The 25244-nt window shown below is 37.2% G+C and overlaps 5 non-coding genes across 5 annotated transcripts; all 5 read right to left on the bottom strand.

The window, feature by feature from the left end:
• Positions 1-7916: 7916 nt before the first annotated feature.
• Positions 7917-8035, bottom strand: LOC121731452. Its single transcript, XR_006036239.1, has one exon. It is a non-coding gene; the product is annotated as a 5S ribosomal RNA (ribosomal RNA).
• Positions 8036-8110: 75 nt separating this feature from the next.
• On the bottom strand, positions 8111-8229 carry LOC121731449. The gene has a single exon (XR_006036236.1). It is a non-coding gene; the product is annotated as a 5S ribosomal RNA (ribosomal RNA).
• A 75-nt stretch (positions 8230-8304) lies between these two features.
• On the bottom strand, positions 8305-8423 carry LOC121731447. Its single transcript, XR_006036235.1, has one exon. It is a non-coding gene; the product is annotated as a 5S ribosomal RNA (ribosomal RNA).
• Positions 8424-8498: 75 nt separating this feature from the next.
• Positions 8499-8617, bottom strand: LOC121731450. Its single transcript, XR_006036237.1, has one exon. It is a non-coding gene; the product is annotated as a 5S ribosomal RNA (ribosomal RNA).
• Positions 8618-8692: 75 nt separating this feature from the next.
• On the bottom strand, positions 8693-8811 carry LOC121731451. Its single transcript, XR_006036238.1, has one exon. It is a non-coding gene; the product is annotated as a 5S ribosomal RNA (ribosomal RNA).
• Positions 8812-25244: the final 16433 nt, after the last annotated feature.

The raw sequence follows: 25244 nt of genomic DNA, 5'->3' as shown, positions 1-25244 counted from the left end.
ATCCTCTCTACGGATCGTCATTACCACACGAGAGTAATACGTGAAGCAATTGCAATTAAAAAGTACAAAAATTTCAATCGTGAGGACGGATTTAAATTGTCGCCCGCCTGGAATCCAGTGATCAATAAGTGCAAACCGCGTGTGTCACCTCAGTTAGTGTTGTGTGTCGCAGTGAACCTACTGACTTTCAATGTATTGGAACACAAATATTGGACAACTCGAGGGTAGTCGTAGAACCGACCGCCCGGTGCAAACGAAGACGTCGGGCTCCTGCAGTCCCCTCGTGACCACGGCCGTTGCAACACGGCCGGAACGTCGAGAAAAAGTATGTACTCGTAGTAGTCTATTCATTACTACTTAAATAAGTCGCGTTAAGTTCCGATTAAAAAGTTTAAATAACTATAAACAAACCAAAACTCTACCGATATTTAAAATAACAATAATATGATATTATTGCCACAAGATATACAAGAAAAATTTGGGTACACCAAAATTGCATAAAATCGGGGGTGTTGTAATAAAACGATTTTCTTTAATTTCTGGCTGGAAACTGGTGCGACACAGCCCACAACAACCTCCTAAGCGGGTTAACGCGTGGCTGAATGAAGTAAATGGCGTATTTTTTATGCGCCATAGCATTGATCTCTTAAGAGATCAATATATACGTTATGGATGCAAAAATGTATCGGAATGGTACCTGTTCACACCTGGTTACGACAGAGTGGCGGCCGGGTGCCCAACGGCACACCGGATTTTTCTAAATCTATATTCTCATCGCCGTGAAATGAACCATGTTTGCTTTCAATACCTGATGAATACATTTTATCCCGCCAACTCAATGTTTCAATTTTTTTTTTAAATATTTGCGGCCACATTTGGACTGGTACCCCAGTAGAAATATGTTTTCCTAATCATAAATATTTGTAAAAATGTGGTTTTAAGCGTGTACTTGATACCTGCACAGTTTTGCAGTCGTATCTCGTACTAAAAGACGGGCGTGAGTGTGAAGAGAGAAGGACGATGTTCGATTTTTGGGGTTAGTCGCCCTCTCAAGTACTTACTAAAAATTTTTTTCCAATGCTCTGCGATTTTCTCTTCTACCATTTTATATCGAAAATCGAAATTCGAAACCGATACATCAATTTTCTAAAGGTTGGATGCTCAAGTCATTAATCATTATAAAGAAATTAAGTTGCCGTAGCGTGGCGTAGACTGCTACGGCCACGCTACGGCCTACGACGCGTAGCTTATAATATTATTCATATCCATAACTTAATAGGCAGTAGGCACATTAATAAAAATACCCTAAAGATCAAAGCTGTGAAATGAGGTACAGGGTACAGGTGATGATGATGAAGGGATCTTCTCATTGATACAACCGGATGGCCGGACCGTAAATATCTATTATGGCTCTTGAAATAATGGCCGAGCCGCCGCCGGATACAATGATAGGGATCCGTTGTAGTTCTTTTCCATACGCAATGTTATTTATCCACTCTTATTAATTGAGATTTTTTTTTAAATTAAATACAACGTCCATTAAATCAATATCGCAATGTAGCGTCACAATTAAGCATATTTTAAGGATTATGCAACTTGATACTTGCCCTTAATCTTTTTCTGAAAATAAGAAATCAGTAAAGAAAATGGTAAGTACTTAATTTTAAAACTTACGGCCAGGCCACAACACTGCGTTGCGGCGTCGTATCGCAAAAAACAACCTTTGAAAAATTAACCTTTGGATGAATGACTGAGGTATTAACATCTAACCTAAATTACAGATCGTAGCTAGACTACAAAGATAAGCGGTGTGATCTTATGATATTATGAGATATCGGCATCCGGATTTTCAGAAACGTAGCTCCCGTGGATGTTAAAAGAGAGATTGGACCACTATTCACTCTAAAAAACTCCCAAGTAAAATAGCTTTTAACGGGCTGTCCGCTGTAGCACAGAATATATTATATTAGTTGCTGTAGTACCAAAAATTGGGTGATTATCAACCAGTAGGGGGTCAGTTAATAATATCTAATTGAAAACGCTCATTATTAGATTATCCCTGATGAACAAATTGTCGACCAAACTCATTCGCTATGCCGCATGCGGGGATCACGTAAATTATAATTGTTTCGGTGATTTATCATTTTTAGTGCTTTCTGAGGCGGAACTAAACGCATAAATTAATGAAGTTAAAAATGTTCTCGCTACTCGTTAGTCAGTTGGACTGTTTCATATTTCAATAATAATAATATTATTCAAACCAAAGTAATTACTAATTACTTAAGTACTAAGGTCTTTTTGGCGCGCGGTAACTTAGGTAGCTGGTACCTGCCTTGTATTATGTAAGTATAAGACTTGTGGATTGAGTTGTTGCATACAGAGGTTCAGGTTTCCTATGACAATGTGTTATGTAACCCATATCCCACAAGATCCGTGTAACATTAAAAGCTGTCAATTTTTAAAACATATAAATCTTATTGTTTTACCCTGTGTAAATCTCATGACCAAGGCGAATATAATAATACCTCTCGAATTCAAATATGAAAAAATGTTTAAAGGCTAAAATACAATACTCATAACTTACTATTGGGGCAGTTGGTTAAAAAAAGTTTTTATCAAAAACTTATACTTATTGGTAGTAACGCCATCTATAAGATACACTCTGTACTGTAGTCTGTAACGACAAGTAACCGCCAAGATTAACTCATATAGTTAGGGAGACAGTTCGAACTGAATTCACCAGATGGCGTTTTAATGGTCTATCTCAGGGGTTCCCAATCTTTTTCAGCCTGCGGCGCAGTTACACGTCGCAGTATTTTGTCACGGTGCCCTACTCTACCTAGCTATTACAAAAAGATACAATATAAATAAACACCTTTTATTATTAAAGTTAAGTTAAATAGGTAAGTATTAATAATAAACAAATATTTAATACATCTCTGCTTTGTAGTTTGTATAATTTATATTTTAATTTTATTTTATAATATTTGTAGTTTCGGATAATGATGGAGGATCCTCACGAGTCACGGCGCCCCACAGTGGATCGAAAATCGAGTTTCATAGACATAGTTTCCAGATGTCATTTTTTTAGGCTGAAATATGATCTCCTAGTTGTTATTACATAACAAAATGTAAAAAGACTCAGCTGCGTGTAATAATAAGGGAGTTATAATCTTTTAAAGAAATTTTTGTATGGATCCGACAGGAAAAATGAGCATATCTCTGGAATCGGATGGTTGGCCGTTATATCCTCTCACTCTATTATAGTACCAATTATTACTCACATTTTGGCATATTTTTATTACGGCACCATTTGCGATTTTTTTTCTAAAATTTATCAAAATTAAAAATATTTATTCTATTTGTATTTTTTGCAAAAGTTTATGTTGTGGTTAAATGAGGTCTCTTTCATAATGTTTTAAAACCATAGGATCACATAATTGGCCAAGTGCGAGTCGGACTCGCGCACGAAGGGTTCCGTACCATTATAGAGCAAAATAAGGCCATAAATTGTGTTTTTTGCCGTGGAATTTGGAAAGGCAAGAGGGGCCCCTCCAAATTCCACGGCGCGGGCCGGGCGCGGCGCACAGCTTGGGAGCCCCTGGTATATCTTTTATTTTAAAAATTAAAATGTAACACGTGTTACATTAATTAATTCAAAATTACAATTAATTGTATTAATTAATTGTACACATAAAATATAAATTTATGAACTAAGTACCTACTACCTAACTAAAACTTTAACCACGCCTCGTGGGGTTGCATCAGAGGCGTGGTTAAAGTTAAAGTTATGGTCAAAGTTATGGTAACTTTAACTTTGACCACAGAATTTGACAGATGACAGCTGGTCCGACAAGGCAGGGAATGAACGTGGGCGGGTGCTGGTAAAGGAGAACTGTCAGAAATGGCAGTTTTGTATGATGACAGCGTTAGTTGCTTTTTTCCCACGTTCATTTAAAGCCTTGTCGAGCTCAAGGTTATGGTTTAAAATATGGCGTCCATTTTTTAATTTAACCAAAGATTTGATATTTTGCATTAAGTATACTTATAATTAAAGTTATAGTTAAGTAAAGTAAGTTGGTGCAACCCACCCTTAGAAGCTTTGCAAATTATTTAACGTAAAAGCACTAATGGTAGACTCGGAACTAATAGATGACACTTACGACAAAAATACCATAAAAATAAGAATTAGTCTATTTTTTCTCAACACTATACATTTTTTAAGCTTCTCAAGCTGTCTGTTGACGTGAAAAATATATTAGGGACGCCTTCGGGAACAAAATTTTAAAATGGGATCAGTTTTCGTAAAAAATGTGACCGCGTCAACACGCGCTCGGCAGTTTCTTAGCAAATAGGTTAAGGAAGGCGAAATTTTGCACGTAAGTTTCGAATATATTTATTTGATTTTTTGTAATTTCTATTGATTTCATTGGATTAATGGTCATGTTGTTTACACTAATTAATGTTTATTTATGATTTTTTGTCCATTTTACCTAACAATATAAAGGGTGTCTACTATTAGTTCTTGAAAATGTAAAAAACCTAATAGATGACATGGAACTCATATCAACATTTTGCAATACATACTAAAGTTATTTTGTAGTTTATTCTACTGCAAATATCATCAATATTCTCTGAAAATATAATTCTATTAACAAGCTAACAAATTAGAACTACTGTACCTAAAAATTGACATATTAGACCTTGTCTGATCTAAAAATCGATTGCTTTAGTTTTTTAGCAGTAAAAAGAAGAAAAAGGAGAGCTGAGAAAAGAAAGAAGAAAAAAGAAGAGGCAAGAGAAGCATGGAGACTACAAAATAAATTTGCTAGGAAAAAATACATGAAAAATAAAAATAAAAGGAAAGATAGTTTTAGCATGGAAGAAGAATGGATAGAATCAGGAGACAACGTGGATAATATTTCATATGCATGTAGTTAATATGATGAAGTAAATGAAATCTTTTGAAAAAACGGCTAATAAAGACCTAATAGGAAAAATGTTAAATGTAATTTAATGTTCTATGTCAACTATTAGTTCATATTGGTGTCTACTATTAGTGATGTTCGTTAACTGTGATGTCATCTATTAGTTGTTATGACTAAGTTTACAAAAAGACCAATAATTTATTTTTTAATTGATTTGTCACTGAATAATCATAATAGTTTTATTTTGTAAGAGTTACTGAAGACATGGAAGAAGTTATCAATCCTTTATTTTAATAAATATATATTTTACAACATTCAAATGTTCCATGTTTCCTTAAAGCGTCTGCCATTAGTGCTTTTACCTTATAAACTTCCAAAAAAGGTGTACGGTCTACTAGGTTTTAAGTTCGGCTGTGGATATTTTTTTATTACGAACAGAATATAACTTTATTTTTTATTAGTTTTTATTATTGGTGGTTTATTAATTACATACTTATAGTATATTTATGGCAAGTAAAATATTTTTTATCAGTTATCCTCAAGCAGATATTTTTTTTGGTAGTATTTTAAGTCTTAACGTTAGATAATTTCTTCAGTCTTCTTGGTCCATTTGGACTCTTGATAAACACGATATCAAGATTAAAATGACGATGTTCATCATGAATACCAATAACCACTTGTGCTTGAACATCTAACAAACGGCAACAGTCTAAACTCTAAATACGCTGCATAATGCTCTTCGGATAGTTTTACAACTTCGAACGATCAACTCTAACTTGCCAAAATACTTGCACACCGTTTGAAATGTTTTGAAGTTTAAAAGTTTATTAGCTTAAAAGTAGCAAACATATGGAAAAAATTACTAATAGACATGTATTATAAATACGAAAATGTGCGCACGCTGAAGCGACAAAACCGATTTTGTTGTATGGTATGGAAAGGATTTAGGTTTTCAAAGGATTTCCGAAAAATGTAAGTAACACAATTTCTGTGGTAAGTACTATGTACGGTTCCCGTACGAATTACGATACGCTCGGCGCAAAGAAGTTGTGCGCGGAATTACAAAATTACAAACAATTTCATAAGTTAAGAAACAGCCTTCAATCGGCCAATATTTTTCCAGGTTTTAACAAAATCAAAGATCTAAAATTATCCACAAATTCTTACCTTCTTCAAAGTCGATTTCTGAACTAAAGAGCAATAAACAGTCAAAGTGAGTGATGGCATGGACCTTAACACTGTGAGTACACAGAGTACAGAGTACAGACAGAACAAAACTCATAAAAGCCACGCAACTCTCTACTTAAAATTACAAACACTCGACTAAGTTTCACAAAACTCATGCTTGGGGAAATATGGTGGGATGCTGCTACAATGGAAGTGGCGGAAAGTGCGGTGTGAGTACGTTAAATTATGCGTGCTATGTTAATTATTTTCAATGCCAAATACTTCTTAAGAAAATAACTTTTTACATGGCTTCGCTCGCGTGATTAGGAATTGGTACTCCTCCCCCTGAAAACCAAAACAAAACTGTGTTGATAATAATTTATGTCCGTTACTTTTTTTATTTACCTTTTATTTACATAATATAAGAATTAAAATATTGCTATAAAAATGCAGACTTTAATACCACGTCACACGTCGAATGTTTTTTCTTTTCCATTGAGTATTGGGAATTAATCGTAAATTCAATTTTTGCATTCTGCAATGTTAAGTAAATAAAAAACTTTTAAACTTTTTTTTACATGAGACAGGCAGAAACAAAGCATAAAATAAATAAACTAAAATAAAATATTCAGGATCTTCTGGGATAGTTTTTTCGTACTTTTTTTGCAGTACTATAGACGTATACTGCACGTTTTTTGGAGTATACGTCTTATCGAATAAATAGTGGCGCATACAATGTAGTGCAGAATACTGCCGTGTAAACCACTGAGCTTATTGTCTCATCTAGTTTCCTTACATCCATGAAGCATTACGAAGCTTCATACACGAAGTTGGACAGAAGCCGGTTAAATGAGCGAGTACGTCATACACCTGTCTACTGTCTACTGTCGGCCGTATAGCTGTCTACTGTTCTGTCTGATGTCTGCTCCTTCGCCACAAGTGTTCATTTCAAGCGACTGTGAAAACTGAAAACACTTTGATTTAAATGTTTATTACTGAACATTGCAATGCAGTACGTGCAAATCTTCTTTTTAACCGACTTCCAAAAAACGAGGAGGTTATATATTCGGCTGTGGATATATTTTTTTAATTTTATTTTTTATTTTTGTATGTTCAATGATTGCTCCGCCGTTTGTGAACCGATTTTCGAAATTTTTGTTTTGTTGTATTAGGTTTCTCTCCAATTTAGTATCATGTTCACAAAGTGGTGACCTGATGATGGGATCCATGAGTAATCGAGGGAACTCCTCGAAATTTATATCGAAACATATGGTGATTTTGGTTTTATAAGAAGCATCCTAAGCATATGCTACCAAAACGCAAGATTTTGCACCGAGGTATATTATGGTTCCGAAGATACTAAGAGAACTCCGGATTCCTTATAAATACAAGTTTGGGGGTTTAGGCGCTGTTTTAAGAACTGAAAGCATATGCTACTATGCAAATTACATTCATCATCATCATCATCATTACCACGTCCGGGTCACCAATGTCACCAAAATTGAACATAACAAATTCAGCCTTAACTCCAGAGCGTAAGGGACACATTTGGTGTGTATTTCATCATCAGGTGTGTATTTTTTCGAAACCGGGCGTGTATTTAACAATTTTGTAATAAATATCTTAAAATAAAGTGGAATAAGTGCAAGGAAAGTGTATAATTATTTAATTGAGAGATACAAGTAACATTAATTATTTAATTAATGTTACGTGTATTATCGAAGCAGCTTACTTCTCAGAAGTAATGTCAAATGTGTGCCTTACGCTCTTATTTTAGTTAATAATTATGATGATTCTACAAAAAAGTTTTAGCAGCAAAAAAACCAACATCACGCGGTATTCCCATGCGGTCACCCATCCAAGTACTAACCGCGCCCGACGTTGCTTAACTTCGGTGATTGGACGAGAACCGGTGTGTTCAACGTGGTATGGACGTTGGCGATTCACTGAGCGCAAACGACTCTACAGCTGATGTCGATGTTATACATAGAGCAACATAAAATATAACAACAAAAAGCCAACATCACGCGGTATTCCCAGGCGGTCACCCATCCAAGTACTAACCGCGCCCGACGTTGCTTAACTTCGGTGATCGGACGAGAACCGGTGTATTCAACGTGGTATGGACGTTGGCGATTCACTGAGCGCAAACGACTCTACAGCTGATGTCGATGTTATACATAGAGCAACATAAAATATAACAACAAAAAGCCAACATCACGCGGTATTCCCAGGCGGTCACCCATCCAAGTACTAACCGCGCCCGACGTTGCTTAACTTCGGTGATCGGACGAGAACCGGTGTATTCAACGTGGTATGGACGTTGGCAATTCACTGAGCGCAAACGACTCTACAGCTGATGTCGATGTTATACATAGAGCAACATAAAATATAACAACAAAAATCCAACATCACGCGGTATTCCCAGGCGGTCACCCATCCAAGTACTAACCGCGCCCGACGTTGCTTAACTTCGGTGATCGGACGAGAACCGGTGTATTCAACGTGGTATGGACGTTGGCGATTCACTGAGCGCAACCGACTCTACAGCTGATGTCGATGTTATACATAGAGCAACATAAAATATAACAACAAAAAGCCAACTTCACGCGGTATTCCCAGGCGGTCACCCATCCAAGTACTAACCGCGCCCGACGTTGCTTAACTTCGGTGATCGGACGAGAACCGGTGTATTCAACGTGGTATGGACGTTGGCGATTCACTGAGCGCAACCGACTCTACAGCTGATGTCGATGTTATACATAGAGCAACATAAAATATAACAACAAAAATCCAACATCACGCGGTATTCCCAGGCGGTCACCCATCCAAGTACTAACCGCGCCCGACGTTATTAAATAACTCACCTACCAACATAGATATCAGAAACAACAGCCTACCAATAATAAATCATAAAGTTAATACCTACAGCAGTGGCGGATTTACCAATAGGCTAAGTAGGCTGGAGCCTAGAGCGGCAGATTTAGAGGGGCGGCAAATTTAGCCCCATTTTTTATCTTACAGAAATAAAAAATCACATCAAAAAAAAAATATTGTAAAATATTGCCGAGACGACCACATAAAGTTTATCCTGTAAAAAATATATGAGATCTCATGTAGATCCAATGAGCTTCTGAATCTACACGGCCTAACTCTACTGACCCTAACTTAAACAAATTCTACATACCATAAAATATATTTTGTAAGGTTTCGCCGTTTCGCTACCGCACAGAGTGAAAGCTTGTGTGGTCATCTTAGCAAACATTTTTAAATGTTTTTGGTGGGATATGATTGTGAACTAAACTAACGTATTGAATTTCAAAGGTCAGTTATAGGGGCGGCAAAAATTTAATAGCCTACAGGCGGCAAATTTGTAAATCCGCATTGACCTACAGGTATATTACTTTATGTAATAAATATTAAATAGTTTATGGGTAAAGCTAAAGTAGTGTAATGCAGCTAAGTTGTGTAAAGATAAATAAGCTTTAAAATTTGGTACTTACTTATAAAAAAGTTTAATTAAAAATATATATATTATGTACACACTGCACGGCTGTTTTGGGTATTTTGATTTAAGGGGTAGATTTTGACACCAATTTTGTTGACACCGCGCGCTATAAACTGAAGTCCACGCGGACGAAGTCACGGGCAACAGCTAGTGTAGTTTATATACGTTTTAGGATAAGTACGTTTATTATAATATATGGGAACTAATTTTCTGAGCACTTATTTAAATATTTGAGATGTTATTATAATCAGTTTAAAAAAATATTGAGCAGTTATTTAATTTTATGGCGGTTGATTAATTATTGCGACTGTAAAACATGGACAGTAATAAAAAAATAATTAAGCAGTCCAATAACTGAATGAGAGATAAAAATGATGGAATGAGCGGTTCGATAACGACTTAACAGAAGGCCTACTTAACCACGGATACCGTAGCGGGGGGACGGGGGGGGGCGCAGCCGCCTTCCGAAGGGGGGGTTCGGGGGGCGCAGCCCGCCGTCAAAACAAAAACAAACAAAATCCAGAAAGTCCAAGAGTAGGTTAGGTTAGGTTAGAACTTAGACCACAACACAGAGGGAGCCGAGCGAGCGCAGCGAGCGTGCTGCGGCAGCAGCCGGCGACCGTCTTACTTTCGCTTTATAACGGTACGGAACCCTCCATGGGCGAGTTCGACTCGCACTTGGCCGATTTTATTATATTTTACCACCTCAATTTTATTCATATCAATATTAAAAATCTTTTACGTTTTAAATAAATAGATCGAGAAAATTCACTTTTGTATGGGCAAGGGCCAGAGCGTCACGAGTACAAATGTGAAAAAATATTTTGGTCTTTCAGCGCTGCTACTTTCACAGTGAACTCTCTACAAGGAACACGTACACACCCTAAAGTATTATTACTTATTTTTGTTACACCCTGTAGATAGAAAATGATTTATTTGCACTGTAAACCTACAACGAAACTATACCGGATGTAACAAAACTAAGTGATAATACTTGAGGATGTATATGTGTTCTTTATATAGCGCTCAGTGTGAAAGTAGCAGCGCTGAAAGAGAAAATTTAGCCATGCCAAGGTAAAATTTTGTGTATGTTCTTACAATCCAAACTTTTATGGGAATAGGAAACAGGAACGGTGGCTACAAAGGAAGAACCTGTATAGGTAACAATATAAGAAACTATACAAACAGACGGTCATACCTCTTATAGCTGTTTCTTTCAGATAAGATATTATTATACAGAGTTACTAAGTTTATGTAGAGTCGACTCTCGAAAGTAGTGAAAAAATGTAGCAATTAATTACATTGAAATCAAAAGTAATTTGCAACAAACAAAGAGGTTAAGTTGTATGCAAAATGGTTTAACTGGGTCACTATGTAATCGAGCTAGCCAGTAGCCAGTAGGATCGATACTTTTCGCAGAATTCATTAAAGAAAATCTTTGTGTTTTCTACGCGTTTCTTTATACAACGCTCTACATCAGGGGTCACCAATTAGTTTCGCTCAGGGTCCGTTTTAAGAAATAAAATGACCTTCACGGTCCACAAATTAAAAAAAATAATTATTAAACAAATGTAATTACGGAAATTACAAAAGTGTTTATTTGTAATGAGAAAAGTGTCAATTTTTGTTGCTAGTGTTCATCAGTAGACCGAAATTAATTTTTAACGACGTTCGTTTTCGAACATGCTTGGTCCGCATCCGCACACAATGGGTCGGCGCGGCGGTCAGGATGCGGACCGCGGTCCGCCATTTGGTGACCCCTGCTCTACATTGTGTAACAAGAGTGAAAATAATCGTGTCCCCTGTATAGAGTTTACTGAAAAAGTAGTAACGCTGAAAGTGTTGATTTCTATTGTTTGTGTGAGAAATGGCCTGATGACGTTAAGTTTGTACAAAATTTTAAATTACCTATACATAAATTAAATAAAATAAATTAATTAAAAATCAAAAAACCCGACTGCAAAAAATGTTAACTAAAAAGAACGAAACAAGACCTAATTCTGCCGGAGGCATCGTATCCATGTTTTAATTGATACGACTCTTGCTTACGAGTTTCATGCCAGGATAAATAGAAGGTTACATAGAAAAATGTAGAAGAAGAAAGTGGATTATAAAATGCAGTCGGAGGCATGTCGCACCAAGTTTAACATTAATTCGTAAACCATAAAATATTATGCCTCCGACTGCATTTTAAAAAATATATATTGTTCAGCAAAAATAATGTAGAGTTCCAATGGTAAAAGAATTTTTCAAATCGGTCCAGTAGTTTCGGAGCCAAACAAACAAAAAATCAAATCTTTCCACTTTATAATATTAATGTAGATTTATCGTTCCATTTAATATTAAAACTGCAAGTTATATACATATTTAGAATCAGTGTTTAAAATCCTTTATTTTGATACCCCACTCGATATGCTTGGTAGAATTTTTATTTTTTTTACCTCACAATATGGCGTCAAACATCTGCCATTTTGTTTTTTTAAATGTCACCTATCTAAGAACACTTGGGTTATTAGACAAATCTAACGATACCTCAATTGAAAATCCGTTTAGCGGTTCTGGAGATACAAGGTAATAAAGAATATTACAAGCATACAAGATACGCGCCAAACACATAACCCTCCTGGCAGTCGGGTAAAAATATAGATAACTTTTTAGCGCTTCTACTTTCACAGTGAACTCTATACATACATATACATACGTCACACATACATACATAAATATACATACGTCCTCAGAACAGGAAAATAAGCATACGTAGTATTAACACTTAGTTTTGTTACACCCTGTATATTGTATATTATTCTGCCATACTATGAAACTTCGAACGCGATGGACTGTAGCGCTAGGTACTGTTGGTCCGTACTCCTTCATAATATCTATGGCAAGAATAAGGAGGCTGGTCTTGTCTTCGTTTACTTGATGGTGATAGGCTGATGCCTGATGATAACGACTTTGTCTCTCAAGAAAATTTGGATAAACAATTTTGTTGTTCCAACTACTAGTTCCCGATTCTCAAGTATCGAATGTCATTCGATCACAGACCAGCATGTACACTAGTGAGATAGCCTGCGATCGAAAGTAGAAACATTCGACGCTTGAGAATCGGGCCCCGGGAGCCTCATTCTAAGTGAAACTCAATGGAGGAGGGTAATTTTAGTTTTTACAGGCAATTTAAGTAGCCCAGCTCGCGGCAAGTTCGCCCATATAAATGGTAATGTTGTGGAATCTCGCTTTTTATGCTGTGTTTTTCAATTCACCACTTTGACGGGAGAAGTTTTCTTATTTGTGCACTACCACAGTATAAGTATCATATTATAGCAGAGTAACTTATTCCACGATAAAATTGAATTTTAAAGGGGAAGGTGAAGGAACAGATGAAAAGCTAACGAGCACGAAAGAAAAAGAAAATGATTCTCGGTCGCTCCCAAATACATACTTTAATGATTACTTAACTTTAACTAAATGATGAGTATGATAGAAAATGTATCAAGTCCAAGTGCGACCATTAGTGGTAGCGAAAGATAGAGGAGAAAGCTCCACCAGTTTTTTGCTCTAAAATAGCCTAGCTTAGTTTAATTTTAAAATAAAAAGAAAACGACAAATAACTAAGCCCATAGTTATTAAAATTAAACTCACTAAACATAGATACAAGTTTGACATACGTGCACGACGTTATACGCAGAGTAGACAGAATGATATGTGTATTGTGTTATACGTGTTACGTAGTATATGACATTCTCTTTGGACGTTATACTGCATTGTTTTTCTTCATGTTACTGAAATTGCGACAATGTGTCGACAAAACAGTGTGCACAATTCGGGCAGTCTAATATGCAGACGGTCTACCGTGTAATATTTATATTGTGCTATAGCTTTCCAGACTTATTTTACTTCGGAACTGTATGAAAATGACTCTTAAGTGGTCCACATAAGGATTTCTTGAGGCAAAATAGTACAATAAGTTCGCCAGGCGTGCGCCAGTAATGGGACATAAATATCCTGCTTTCCGTCCTGTTTTCACCGAATGTGTTGCCACCCTAGCTATTTATTTTTATGATAATGTGATTAGAGTGTTATTTTTGCTAAACTACTAAAGGTAGACATTATCATACCTTGTGTGTAAAAATTGTAATATTATGTATATATAATATTTTATAGTCTAGTTTGGTTTTAGCCAGGCTAGGTTTTATATAACAACTTGAATTGTGATAAAGTGATGCAGCGCATTTTATAAAATTCGTAGAAGCAGTTCTACTTTGATGATTAATTTAACAAAGATTTTGACAAAATTTCCATGTACAATTATCTGTCAACCTAGTGTCAGCCCTTATCTTTGAATACAACCGTTAAATTCACAAAATTTCATTTAAAAATATACAAGGTAATAAACGACATTACTTAAGTTTTTATCACCCACTTTAGCGGAGTGAATCTAGATTTTTTACTTAAGCGTTAAAACCTAAGCGGGCAGGAATTGGTAAATGTGAGAACAATGTTTTTCTGTGCCATTACCATTTATATGTGCTGGAAGCGTGCCCAAGTGACGAATAATTCGATCTTAAACCCGCTAGGACGCTTCTAGAACATTCAATTAAAAGGATTAACTAATTTAAATAAAATGGCGAAGTATTTTCACCGTTAAGGGTGAAATAGGTTTAAATTCCGCTATTTATTTTGATTTACTAATGGACTTATTCTCAATCGAAAAGTACTTAGGATCCTAGGATGATCTGTTAGTAATCAATCATAATAGTGGATTTTAGTAATCAATCTTAAGATAGAGTTTTTGTAAGTCATATTTTGTATCATTAAACCTTCCAAAACTGTGGCAGTGGCAGTCACTCCTTGAACTGAGTGACAGTCGGGCAGTTCATGAAACTTTACATGCGCATTTTTTTATTATTCGTAGAGTATGAGTCAATATTTAGGCCATATATTCACGTTGCCTCTTTGACTTGCGGTTTTAAAGAATCATTTTCTATTATATTCTTAAAAACCAAGGTAAAGATCTAATTTTATAAGAACGTAGAACATTACTTGCGATTTCCAAACCATTCCCGAATTCAAACGCTATCTCCACAACCCCTACATTGTGCTCCACATAAAACCTCTTCCTAACGACTCCGCTCGCGCCTTATATCATAATCAGAGAGTATATCTCGGAGGCGCTTCCAACTATCACTATATCGCGTGCGTCACGCGAGCTCGCGTGCTCGGCCCAGGTGGTCCGTGCCGAGTGACACAGACGTCACTAAAAAAAATTCGACGTATTCGAATTTCGATGTTCCAAATTCGAAACCACGGACGACGGACCACAAAATGTAAGTGTAAAGGGGGTGACAGACGTGCGAGTAAGTACGCAGACTTATGGCTCGACGATCTTAATCGCCTGTGTGTCAGCAAAGAGTCGCGAGCCGCGGGCCACGAGCCGCGAGCCATGGTAATCCAGTGTGAGCGATTCTCGTGTGTCACCGACGCGAGCCGAGTAAGTTCGCGAACTTAAAACCCGCGTGCTTTAAGTTCCTACGCTCACACTGGATTACCATGCCCCTAGGCTCACGGCTCGCGGCTTGCGGATCGTAGAGCCATAAGTCCGCGTACATACTCGCACGTCTGTCACCCTTTTTAAGGTCAATTTCTCGACAGTTGGTACCAAACTTTTGTTAAATAGTTAAATAACGTTAGTGTTAGGGCCAACGTTAGAGCATAATATTATAAGGTAACTTTAAAAGATAGCACACCCCAGTTTTTTTTATAACAATTTTACAATTATTTTGCTAAATTTTATTTTCAAGCCGGTTCTTTTCGCCTAGTTAGTTCCCGAACTGCAAACAGGTGGTAGGCATTATACAGGACAATTACAAAAGTACGTCTAACCAATTTGGACATAAAACTTACTTCTTATACTTCATTTTTTATGGGATTATATTAGTTTTGTCTAACTTTAGCAAGGTATAGGTATTATACAGAATCCACATATTCCATTACACAGTATTAATTAAAAGTTGGGCAATATAATCCCCATGAATGCGAAAAGTTTTATGTTTATTTGTTCCGGGTTCAGTACTTTTCGGCGCGCAGGTTTCAGATCAATTAAAGGTTTTTTAACGTGAGATACCTTTTCCATAGGTAAAATTGTAAGAAGTTTACTAAAACATTATGTACTGCCGCACTCAATATTATTTACTTAACTGTAATTAAATACATTTTTATATAAGCCCTATACAAAATATCTGTCAAACTCTTCATTAAATTGAAGTTATTAAGGCTGGTTTTATAGTTAAGCGTTTCGGCAGCGCCGTTGGAGCGCCGCGCGTTCGAAAATGTATGGCGGTAGTAGTTGCGTTTCTAAGTCGCGCGCTTGAGCAGCGCCGTTCGCCCGTATGTTCGTTACATCTTAGAACGCGCGCGCTCCAACGGCGCTGCCGAAACGCTTAACAATAAAACCAGCCTTAGATCATCATTAAGGGCCTATTTCACCACCTCCTGATAAAGTGCGTGATAGGCTATCCACAACTTTTTTGACAGATTCTCCATACTTTATCTGTCAAGTTAGGTTGTGGATAGCCTATCCGGGACCTATCAGGAAGTGGTGCAACAGGCCCTTAATGTCTCTGAGTCACCATTGTCATTTACTATACTCTATGATCTATACCTACTCTATCTATAGCTAGGCATAGATAAAGGACTAATGAATCCAAAGATTTTCCCCTTCCGTCTATCATTAATTTTTTGTCTTCGGCATTTCCGCAGAATAGATGGCGGCCAATCACCCAAGATGGCGGCCTGTAATGTATTGTGGCGGGATAACGCCCGAACACATGTCTCGTATCATTTATTACGGATTACTTCGATTGACATTTATTATTGTTTATTATTTATTCTGTATTTTTGGCGATATGTTTATGTTTCTCGTTATTTGTATTATGATTTGTGTAAACAATCTTAGTAAGGATCTAATGATTTCCACAATATTACTTATTATTTTTTAAACAGAAAGTTTTCCTTTTCAATGTCAAAAACACGTATGGATAAAATTACCAAGACCAGTGCAATATTTAACCGGGACACCATAGCCGATGGCAACAAAACAACAATACAGGCTGTGACAAAACAAAGTAATAATATTTTAGGGTAAGTATGTATTCCTTAAAAAGAGTTCATACTTCATTGTGAAAGTAGTAGCGCTGAAAGAGATTTTTTTTGTGATTTGTATGGGCAAGCGTTCCAGCAAAGTTACAAAACCACAAAAGTTAAAAAATGTTACTCTTTTAGCGCTGCTACTTTCATAGTGAACTCTATATAAGGAACGTGCATACAAATTACAAACCCTAAAGTAATGATCACTTAGTTTTGTTACAGCCTGTAGAGCGCACAAAACCAAGTAACTCTCCATTATAGAGCAGTAACTAAATACATTTTGTATTTGTAGATGGTGCCAACTGGTGGCTCCGTCATTATGTAGAATTCAGTAAAAATAAAATTTGCAAAATATCTTAGTATAAAAACTGTGCAAAATTACTTCAATTTACGTTCATACTTACCTAATTTATCAGATAATGGTCGGACAGAACGAAATTATCAGGGTTCCCTACACAACGGAACCCTAAAAACGGAATATCTGATAGCAGTTTTCGTTATATAGGTGTCAGTTTGGCGCTGGCTGGCGGCTCAAAAATATCACCGAGAGAGGCTGTCGCGTGCACGGACGTGCTTCAGGTGGGACGGACACACGGACAGGAGAATTCACTATTCATATATAAAACTGTAACATTTACTTATTGTGGAATGTCGATTGTTTTGTATTCTATCTGCAATCTTGTACTAGTACGTTAAATGTATTTATTTTCGTCTTTTAATTGTATTATTTTTGTGGTGTAATGGTCAAAAAAGAGGAATAAACGTTTATTTATTTATTTATTTATTTAAAAGTTCGAAAATTAAAAATTCCTAACAACTCCTGTGTCGCACGAATCAACTGCCAGAACTTCCCATTTTATACCAGATCTTTAAGTTGTACGCCAGCTATACAGTTATATGTACACGTCTACGTAGCACTAACACTTTTAAAATGTCAGTCATAATAACTTCTTGTATTCGCCTTTGTCGCAGAGCTTGCTGTTGACTTGAGGTCTTAGATCATTTGGATACTTTTATCAGATCACCTGATTGTCTGACAAGAGAGTCAAAGTCAAAGTCAAAAAATTTTATTCAGAATAAGTTTTTTTCCGGTTCGGGAACTAACCCGGCGAGAAGAACCGGCGTAAGAAACTCTGATGATCTATGCATGTGATGGGCATGTAAAAAGTAGGTCCTGCGCCTGTTCTTTCGCCAGTCGTGTCGGTCGTCCGTCCCAGGTTACAAGAGTAAAGAAAGAGAGAGCGAATTATCTACACACTTGGGCACTTAAAAATCACCGAAACGGTTTTTTTTAATGAAGTAAACGGGTCACCTGATGGAAAGCAACTTCCGTCGCCCATGGACACTCACAGCTTCAGAAGAGCTGCAGGTGCGTTGCCGGCTTTTTAAGAAGGAGTAGGGTAACAGGGGAGGGTAGAGAAGGGAATAGGGGAGGGTAGAGAAGGAAATATGGAAGGGTAGGGAAGGGAAAAGGGTAGGGGATTGGGCTTCCGGTAAACTCACTCACTCGGCGAAACACAGCGCAAGCGCTGTTTCGCGTCGGTTTTCTGTAAGCCCGTGGTATTTCTCCGGTCGAGCCGGCCCGAATGGGCACGAATGTGCCGAAGCATGGCTCTCCCCCGACTACTACTCTTACAGTAACCGGAAGCACTATATTTCCAGCCGATATGTTATCCAGCCGTGTGTATAGGTCCGGCCTAGCAGACAGTTTGACAAGCGCGTTTTTCACCTGTCTAACGCTAGTGTGGAGCTGAAGTCTCATAACTACATACCACCTGCAGTGTGCTGGGGCCCTGGTATTTCAAAATACTACTAGAACAGTATAACAGTATATTAGGTAGATAATATGCTATTGATTCTAGCGTATTACATGCAAAGTGAAAATAATATTGTTATGAAAACCTTTATTTTATAGAGTTAAGACTTGTGACAACTCTATGTACAACCTACAGATATTAGGACCATTAAACATTTATGATTTTAATCTCTATATTGTTTTAGTGTATAATAAACAACAATAATTATTATATTATTATAGTTTTCATTATCTGCAAATTGATTTCAGATAATATTAGTAAAAGAGCATACTTACCATCAGCTTTAAAATTCAAGCGTTTTCAAAAATGCGAAAAACGAGAGCATCAACACAATCGTTTGCAATCCTGAAGGATAGGTCCATCCGTCGGGCGATAAGTCGCGCCGTGTAGCGGGGGCTTAACGGACGATTTACGACTCTGCATCGTCCGACACTTTATCGGACATCAACGTGAATTGCACGGACGCCGGACGCCGGACGCCGGACGTACAAATTAGAATTGTATAAAATAAGACGAAGTTGAATGTAAAATTTCTGTCGTTGCAAGTAAAACTGAAAATGAGTCGTTAAGACTACGTAAGTTGCCAGTAGGTAAGTTAATAAGTGATAAAAACTACAAGAGATGGGGAAGCAAGAATATTTTGTCAGCAAGGTAGTGGTAATATTTTGAATATTGAACAATACAATTTTGATAGCTAGAGTAACAATTTTGAATCGAATCATTTCCGCTGTTGAAAGCTCATGTTCATTGCTCGATCTTAGAGGGCCAATCGAGAGTTTTTGTTACTTACTTCTTAGTTCTCAACCCCTGAGACGGTCAAACGGTTTGATTCAAACACGTAAATTTTGGTTTGACTCAAACCATTTTGATCGTTTACAAAGCTGGTTTGAACGGTTTATCAAACTTTACGTGTTTGAAGCTCGTTTGATGGAATTTCATGTTTTTGTTGTTTTTTGACGCGCCATGTGAGCGTGTTCCGATGCGTTTGAACAAGCTCGGCTTAGTTTAGAACTAGATTTTGAAGTTTGAGAGCATCTTGTCTGCAACACACGTCTAATTATAGCGGCGTACCCTGAGGGCGTACCGAAACAAATGCGCTATGCCGTTTGACAACTGTTCAAACCGACATGAAACTCGTAAGGTTTGAATCAAACCGTTTGACCGTCTCGGGGGCCCTTAATGATTAGACGTTAGCTATCTAGACACACTGTACCGTGTCAAGCCAAGTTTTTTTATGGAAACAGTACCCATGGAAGTTGTTACAGACATGTACTTTAAATGGGATTTCCTGGAAAGGGACAAATGGTAAATAGAGCTACAGTTCCCGCGCAATGGCCTAAATTGACAACATCTAGATATCACGAATCACAACTGGAATAATATAAATAAATGCGAAAGTGTGTCTGTCTGTTTGTCTGTCTGTTACCTCTTAACGCCCAAACCGTTGGATCGATTTTGCTGTGGTATGGAGATACTTAAAAGTCCCGGTAACATGATACTTTTAATCCCGAAAAAATGTACGGTTCCACGCGATAAACGAATTTTTGTGCAACGCGACGGGGTTGCGGGCGTCATCTAGCATTATTATAATAATCATACATAGCTATGTATAATATGGTATAACAATATTATATCCCAGTTGTGATAATATCCAGACAGCTCAGATATCACAGCAACTCATTACTAACAAACTAACAAACTCACTCACCACTTCGCACAAGTTTACTCGGTGTAGCCGCGGTGTCACTGCAGGAAAAGTTACGGAAAATGCATCCATGTTTTCTTTCTTTTTCATTCCTAAAATACTTTTTATGTCTGGGACAGTGGAAACTGTTTTATATCTTTTGATATGACGAGAAAAATGCCATTCTGAAAATGTAAACTATCCGTCTTTAATTGCTCATTGATCGACGTCGATTTGCAGACTAATCTGTAGAGTGTAGAGAACAGTGAAATCACGGCGGCAAAGTTAGTTCTTCATCTCGGTCCAAATTCCAATATTAACAAACTCAAACATTTTTACAAGATCCTATGAAGACTCTGACTCCCAAACTAGGCAATGCCTGTATCTTAGGAGTCAGTCTTTCAGTGGATATAAATATCTACGGGGCGTAGTATCGAGAGACACAATAAGGCATTGTCGACCGCAAGCAAAATATTGTCCACAACAACATGCACATTAAGACGGGACGCAAAGGGGGGGTCCCATTTTAACCGACTTCCAAAAAGGAGGTTATATATTTTTATATTTGGAATATTGTTCTCATCTCTGGGCAGGGGCGCCAAAATACCAACTGCTCCCTCTGGATCGTATCCAACGAAGGGCTGCTCGAATTGTTGACTGCCATAGTGTTTCAAACAGCTTGGACCCCCTGGAATTACGCCGAGATGTTGCTTTACTCTGCATCCTCTATCGGTTGTATCACGGGGAGTGCTCTGAGGAATTGTTCGGAATCATACCACCTGCAACTTTTCGCTATCGTCCCACGCGAAAAACATACCATCCTCATCACCTTGATGAGTGGCAGTCTTCCACAGTGCGTTTTTCGCGTAACTTTCTGCCGCGCACTATAAAACTCTGGAATGGGCTGTCACCAACAGTATTTCCGGACCGATACGACCTGCAAACCTTCAAGAAAAGAGCGTATACCCTCTTAAAAGGCCGGCAACGCACCTGCAGCTCTTCTGATGTTGCGAGTGTCCATGGGCGACGGTAGTTGCTTACCATCAGGTGACCCGTTTGCCCCCTTATTTAATAAAAAAAAAAAAAAAAAATTTTTTTTGTATGTTTAGCGATTACTATAATAATAAATAAAAATAATAAAATAAGTTTATTTCTCCCACAACAAGTACATTGAGTAATTAAAACAAAATTAAAAATATGGCATACATAATATTATATAGACTTGCAGTGTGGGAGACAGGAGCCCAAACTAGGTTGCCCTGTGCCTTGGAACTCCTGGCTTCCCCTCTCTAACTAATGACTTAATCATTTACAGTGAGTTTGCAATACATAAAAATTATAAATATACTACGCCGTTTGTGAACCGATTTTGCCATTTTAGTAATCTCTGCTATTGCGCTTCCTTTCATGAAACTTACTTAAGGCCCAGTAGTCCCTAAAATAAACAGGTCGATGTCTGTCAGTACGAATTTCGACGTTAAGGACATTAAAATAACATTCATATCAGCGCGCCTTGTACAGTGGCTGTTACGCGCTCGCCGCGTGCCTTGATAATAGAAAATAGGAGTAAAAACCTTTTGTTTTTAGTATTACACAAATCAAATATATCAAATCGTTTACGTTAGGTTACGACACATATACTACATTTTTTGTTTTTTCTAGAAAGTTTATAATTTAGCCATAAAATCAAAAATGATTTAATTATGAAAAACAGCGTTATAACCGTCATCTTTGAGATTTTTTTCTATCGAGCAGAATTTTTCAAATTGTGTACATATATCAAATCGTTTACGTTAGGTTACGACACATATACTACATTTTTTGTTTTTTCTAGAAAGTTTATAATTTAGCCATAAAATCAAAAATGATTTAATTATGAAAAACAGCGTTATAACCGTCATCTTTGAGATTTTTTTCTATCGAGCAGAATTTTTCAAATTGTGTACATTACATACCTTTGCGTATAGGAAATTTTCTCAATTTTAAAACGGTACTTATTTTATACTTAAATAATGACATTTCCTTTACTAAAAACGTGTTTTAAAAACCCATTTTACGTAGTTGCAACAACCACAGCGACTTAAAAAATGCGGCCCGCTGTGCCGTGTCACAAAGCGCACGAAGATTAAATGAGCAATATAAGCAATCACAGTAAATCACTGTAACAGAAGTAGAACAATAGTAGGTGTTAGACAGTAGCCTTATTACATGCATCGCCGGGGGCTCGCGTGTGCGGTGCTTGCGTGCACGCGATGACTTATTGTTCTGTCACTATCTTAAATTATACAAACGAGCGAGATAGAGTAGTAGGCTTCTACATTTAAATGTTTTGTGTCGAGTAGTCCTACCGACTGAGCTAATTTTCAATTGTGATTAATGATTATCTGGTTATTATAGCACAATTTAGGCAACTATTTTAACTTTTAATTAGTCTTTAACTTTAAATTTCAGTTTAGCTTTAGACTTTAGTCGATAGTCAGCAAGATAATTCGTTCCTCGTACAACAGTGAAATAAGTCATTAGTAATCTAATTGGTATTATAAGAATTATTAAGGTTTTAGGGTTCCGTAGCCAAAAGGCAAAAAACTGAACCCTTATAGTTTTGTATCGATGGAGGTAATGAAAATGTTGTAACTTGTATGATAATGTAAGTATTACATTATTTCATATGATGCCAACTATTGGCTATATTTTGTCAATAAAACTTACAAAATTTCATCTTTATTTACTGTGAAAAGTTTTAAATAATCTATCATGTGTAATGATAATGGAAAATGGAAATTCGCATTAAAAGTTGTCTGTACGTCAACCCTTTTCTCACGCATATGTGCACAAACGCGTCACAACACACAACTCACACGGGCCGCTTGAGTATCTAGTTTGGTAAATATTGACATTTCACACTGCATCAGCATTCAGCAGCATGAATAAATGATACAATAATAATAATAAAACACTTTATTGCTCACAAATACCAATACCAAAAATAATGATACTAAACACACGCTTTTAGATGATATATTAAAGCTAGGTATGTGGGCAAAGGCGATCTTATCGCTAAAAGCGATTTCTTCCAGACAACCTTTGTGTTAACTGGAGAACTTTAAGAGGATACTACAGCGGCTAGAGAAATGAAAAAAAAGTACGTGTAATATCTATAGCTGTCTCCCTTACCTCAAGCCTATACCGCAGAACGCGATAGAGACAACTGCAGAAAATCCAGAAAATCAACGATTCGTTGTCCCCTGATTCCTTCTCCAAAACTTAACCGATTTAAGTACTTTTTTCATTAAAGATTAAAAAAAGGCTTGAGCTGTGTTCCTATGTTTTGCTTTTTTTGTATAATCCATCCAAATCTGTTTTCTGGACGTTTGAACACAGTGGAAAATCTGGCCATTTTTTTGGGTTTTTGAACGTTCATATCTTATTTAATAATTAAATTATGAAAAAAAAGAAAACATAGGGACATTGTATTAGTGGCCGTAGATATTCAGGAAAAAAATTATAACTCTACTAGCATTATCCAGGGAGGAAACAGGGGACAACGTTTGTATGGAAAAAATGGCGGTGTGGAATCCTCTTAATGTAAGCGGAAGTATAGTTTTTAGTGTAATAAATAGGGACGAATATATATATATATATTCCTCCCTATTTATTACACTAAAAACTATATATATATATATTACAATACAATATATTATATTAAAAATCATCAGAAATAAAATCAACAAACCAAAGATAGAACTATATTTTTAAACGTCAAAAAGTTGCGATAGCGGCTAGAACCGAACAAAACTTTGCAACGTATTATCACTGAAAGCAAATATTTCACAATTACTCTCCAAACTCCAATAAATTTTGTATTAAACAAGAATTCGTCGAACAAAAATGCTGAACGGATGAAAATTTCATAATACGTATGTGTAAAGCTTTGGAAGTTGAAACAAAAACACGTCCGCGATACTTTGAGAGTTGCGATTTATCGCTCACAAGTAACAGGGGATGTTCTATCTAGATGAAACACCTTACACAGTACACTACTGTTGTATTTGCATTTAATACAATTAATTTGTATTTCATACCAAAACCAAAACCTAAATGAGGACTTCAATATACCCTTTGGTCATTAGCCAGTGCCAGTGCCAGTCTTAGAGCCATGCCACACGATGCGGTGCGGCGGCGGTGCGGCGCCTGACCGGTGCCGCTCCGGTTTCTTATATATAAAAACGTATGGCATGGCACACGGCGCCGTCCGGTGCGCTCCGATGCTGCACCGCACGCGCACCGGAATCGAGACGAGGCGGGGAGGGGTGTATGTATTGGTGGAGCTCGAGTCCGTCGCTGCTACGGCACTGCAAAACGTTGCGGCGCCGCACTCACCGTGTGGCCGGCAGTCCGGCGAGATGACCTGCGGTGCGGCGCCGCACCGCGTTGTGTGGCAGGGCTCTTACGAGCCACGAGTAGCGAGTAGAGGGTCAAGACGAATCCAATGGAACCTCTCAAGTTCAAACACGAACAGCTGTTTATAGGCCATAGAGCACTCCTGTGAAATATTATATCAATTGCAAACATACACTGAAAACACATCACTCCTCTCTTGCGTAGTTAGGCAAAAATGTAAGAAATAAAATTTTGCACCAATAAGTCAATGTTAGTTATGACTTAAGATTGAACTATTTATTAGGGTTTTGTCGACTGAGCTTGAGTCTTGAGTCTTGACATAGCCCGACCAAATTACGACGGTCTGCCATTTGTCTATGAATCAATTTATCATTGCAAATTGCGTCGATAACCGCTTCTATGTTCGTATACGCATATTCTAATCCATACAATATACTCTAATCTATACATATCGGACAGAGCTAAGCCTTCAGCAAACTGAGGGCTGAGGGCTGAGGGAGAGTAAAAAGGGCCCTTGTTTGCGCCGCTAATTGAATATTGTAGCTGTTTAGGGCATGTGCTTTGCGACCAAATTACTTTTGAGGACTTAAAATTGT

The sequence above is a fragment of the Aricia agestis genome, chromosome 10, assembly GCF_905147365.1.
Source record: "Aricia agestis chromosome 10, ilAriAges1.1, whole genome shotgun sequence".
Lineage (NCBI taxonomy): Eukaryota > Metazoa > Arthropoda > Insecta > Lepidoptera > Lycaenidae > Aricia > Aricia agestis.
This window is presented reverse-complemented; position numbering and strand designations above follow the sequence as displayed.